At 41.2% G+C, this 4,068-nt stretch overlaps 1 long non-coding RNA gene across 1 annotated transcript; it reads right to left on the bottom strand.

Annotated features, from left to right (window-relative positions):
* Positions 1-383: 383 nt before the first annotated feature.
* On the bottom strand, positions 384-1,543 carry LOC134479589 (uncharacterized). Its single transcript, XR_010053128.1, has 2 exons — positions 1,358-1,543; positions 384-1,008 (listed from the first exon to the last, which is right to left on the bottom strand). It is a non-coding gene; the product is annotated as an uncharacterized LOC134479589 (long non-coding RNA).
* Between the last annotated feature and the right edge of the window lie 2,525 nt (positions 1,544-4,068).

The following is a 4,068-nucleotide window of genomic DNA, read 5'->3' as shown; positions in this document are numbered from 1 at the left end:
CAAACCCTGCCATGCATGCTTTAAATGCTCTGAGCTCTGGTGATAGCTATGAAGGACAATCTCTGCTTCACAAGAAGGCACCAAACAGTGACAACAAACTCTGCTGTCCTCTCACCTCTGTCTCCAGCTTCAATTCTCACTCTCCCTGCCCGAAACACATCTCTCAGCTTTCTCTATGCTATTTCTATCTGGTGTCTGAGATGAATTTCAGATGTTGCCTGTTCCAACAATATCCCAAATGGACAGAAGTATGTCCTCTCCTGAATCTGTCACTGACTTTCTTGATCACTGACTTACAACACTGCTTTAAACCGTCTCATCACCTGTTTCTGGTTTTGTCTTTAGTGAGGAGATTACCCATGTCGGGTGTAAACTCATTCTCATTTTCTTCTTTTCGTTTTCTCTTTTATTGAAAATAGCTATTTTTTCCTCATACGATATATCCTATTCATAATTTCCCCTCATTCTTCCCCTTCCCCTCTGGATCCACTCCCTTTCTGTCTCTCATTAAAAGAGAATATGCTTTTAAGAGATAACGACAAAGTGTGGCAAAATCCAATAGAATAAGACAAAGCAAAAACTCCCATGTTTAAGTGGGATGTGCCGATTCAGCAGGAGGTAAAGGCCCAAGAGCAGACATAAGAGTCAGAGACCTACTTATTCTCACAGCCAGGACTCTCATAAAAATAGTAAGCTAATAACAATAGTATATCTTTAGAGGACCTGGTGCAGTCCCGTGTAGGCCCTGCGCTTGCTGCTTCAGTCTCTGTGAGCTCTGTGTGCCTTGCTTGGTTGATTCAGTGGTCTGTGTTCTCCTGGTGTCCTCCATCCCCTCTGGCTTTTACACTATTTCTGCCTCCTCTTCCACAGGATTCTCTGAGCTCTGAGGGGAGGGATTTGATGGAGAGCTCCTGTTTACACCCGTTCTTCAGGTCTGTAGGTCTTTGCATCTGTTCCAATTTGCTGCTGGAGGAAGGTTCTCGCATGATGATGAGAGAAGGCACTGATCTATGAGTATAGCAGAATATCACCAGGAGTCAGTTTATTGATACTTTGAAAGAACATACCCATTTTACTTTGCAAAACAGAACCCAAGTCTTGACTGGATTTATACACTTAGGCCCCAGAATCTGTCTACACAGTTCTTATTAAAGGACTTACCCAGGACTCAATTAAAGAATGAATACGATCCTTGGAATGAAATTACAACCAGTTTATAAAACAACTCCCCAAAACACAGTCATATAGGATGTGGGAGGGAACAAGCAGCGTGATATTAATATCTAGTTCTTTCTCACAAGGAATTTGATAAAAGTCCCTTAGTTAGGGATAGCAAGAGTATTGTATCTGCTCATACCTAGTCCAAATAGCCACATATTCATATTCTCTCTCCTTAGGTCATCTCTGTTTTCCAAGTACCAGGATTACAGATGTGTATCTCTCTACCAGTTTTGCTCTGTGCTGGAGATTCGGCTCTGGATGTTGACATGCTAATCAGACACACTTCTTACTAAGCCACAGCTCCAGCCACGCTCCTCTTGTCTCTTTTCTGATGACCTTGTTCTGAGATCATGCTATTATGCCCTTTAATATTTCATGCAAGAATTATTCTCTCTGCGTTCCAAGGTCCCTAACAATGAGATATTTGCTTCGTTTGTGTTTGCTCAGTGTCTGTATTTAGGCTTGAAGTAGAGCTTTCTCCCTTCCTATTTAAGAAGGCTGCTTTTCTCCAGCACTTTGACAAATACAGTCTGACAGCTCTTGATTTTCTGGGACCTTTTCTTGTCCTTTTCCTCTACCACTCTAGCAAAGGCCAGACAGTATAGGTTAATAATGAATGGGGAGATTGGTTTGTTTTCTAATAGTCCCTTAAGTAGTTTTTCCAGACTACAGAGAGAAGCAAATATAGCTCAATTTAAATTGCCCACAAATTGTTCTTCAGAATAAGCTTGCCTTAGTATTTGGGAAGAGATACACATAGATTGTTACTTATCTGAAATTCAGATTTAACTGACGCTCCATATTTTTTTTTTTAGCAGCACTACTCTGGTACAGTCCTTGGACCCATACACACTTCACACACATGCTAAATAAAAGGACTATTTATCACTTCCAAATAGAAATGTTCCTGTTCTCACTTTGCCTGAAGGAGGGATGTCTTCTTGGTCTTGCTTTAATTTTTCTCTTTGTTGAGCTTGGTTTTATAAAGTAGTTATTTTTCTCAGCAATCTGGTTACTAGGATGCCTGGTGCCTTACACAGGTCTAGATTTTAGGGAACTAGTAGATATTGGATTCTATAGAAAATGGGAGGTCATACATCAGAAAGAGGTCTCACACCCAGCTCTAAGGTTTCCAATCAGGAAATATGAGCACTGTTTTGAGAATCGTAAATTGTTTTAAAGGAAGCAAGTATACAGATTTATATTTTAAAAACACCAGAATGTTTAATCATTATTAACCATTTTAACTTTTTTTCTTGAGGCAATTTGAACCATATAAACATACACTGTGTTTTGGGGCCTATATATTCTAGCTTTGTGAACTTCTCCAGAAGTGTGCAGATAGCCGCTGCTAGAATCCTGAGTTTAGGAAGGATGTGGTCAGAACAAGAGACTTAGAGTGCTGAAAATGGATTTGCAAATTCAAAAGTAACCCAGATGGCACTGTGAGCAAGGTAATTCCACTCCTTCTTTCTTTCTGGGTCTCCTTTGCAGATTCCCAGTGAAAGAGACAATAGGATTCCCACCCCACCTCCACCCCACCCCCAAATCTCTGACACAAGACAAAGGAAACAAACAATTACCTTTCCAGGCCTGAGAGTTCCACGCTACTGAAGAAATTTTCTACTTGTTTTAATCTACATGTGTTTTAATCTGAAGAGTTTGGGGAGTAGGGACAACCTGAGGAAAAGAGGAAAAAAAGCAAGATCTGCTTTCTCCCAGCCATAAATGAGATTCCAAGAGAGCAGGGAGCAGGGAATGGCCTGGTGAGCAGGAGAGTATGTGTTTCTGTCCAGCATGACTCCTTGGCGGTGCACCACACAGAACTGAGAAGGGACAAAGAAAGAGGAAGCCAGGAATCAACCCTGGTCCAGTACGCCGAAAGAACCAACCACACAGAGAGGCGAAAATCTCTCATAGCTAATTAAATACTACAGTGAATGATGGACAAAGTCACTTCCTTGTTTTAGGGTAAAGCCTTAAACATGGCAGACCACAAGAGTAGGAGCATCAGGGAATGGAGAAGAGGAGGAACCCAAATGCATTAAGGTAAGGCTATGAAAACCATATGGAAGTCTAATATCTCATAGCCTAGTTCCAAAAATTGGAAAGATAGAATATATATGACATGAAAAAGCAGGGATGGCTTCTGGGGTTTAAAGGATTAAACAAGGATGTGGTAGTGGAATGGGATACTTAGGGGGCTAAACAAATGTATTGACCTGTGAAAAAGCCTTTGGAAAATCCACTAGTTAGCAGGCTGGTTTTAAAATACAAATTTAAAAAATGAGAATTTGGAACAAAAGTATCCTATATGGATCTACCGTTGGTCCCAGAATACATGGGTTAAATAAAAATCTCAGGGCAAGGCATGGGATGCTTCACAAAGAATAGGCCGAAAAAATGACAGGGAGTGGGGGGTTGCAGGGGAACCTTGGGCTTTGTGCAGTTAATGGCCATCAGGGGAAAAGAGAAATGCTTCAGACTGAGGAGGTGGTCCTAGGCAGGATCTGCCCTAAAAGGACAAGAACGGGGAAAGGAATATTATAAAGGGCAATGGCGGATTTAATATGAACAACTTGAGGGTAAACATCTAGCAGGGTTAGCAGAGAGAGCATGAAATGAAAAATACATGAAGCATGCATGTATACAACACTTTAGAGAGCCTTGCTGTGAAGGGGATCATAAAAATCTAAGGGGAGGAGGTATAGACAAGGAAGTGACATACGTACATATGTATATGCATGTGCACTCCTGACCCAAGATTAGAGACACTGGAGCATGCTGAGTTCTTTGATTAAAAGGTTCCTGGACTTATACCCCACGTCACACTGCCACCACTAATTA

Source organism: Rattus norvegicus, chromosome 7, assembly GCF_036323735.1.
Source record: "Rattus norvegicus strain BN/NHsdMcwi chromosome 7, GRCr8, whole genome shotgun sequence".
Classification (NCBI taxonomy): Eukaryota; Metazoa; Chordata; class Mammalia; order Rodentia; family Muridae; genus Rattus; species Rattus norvegicus.
This window is presented reverse-complemented; position numbering and strand designations above follow the sequence as displayed.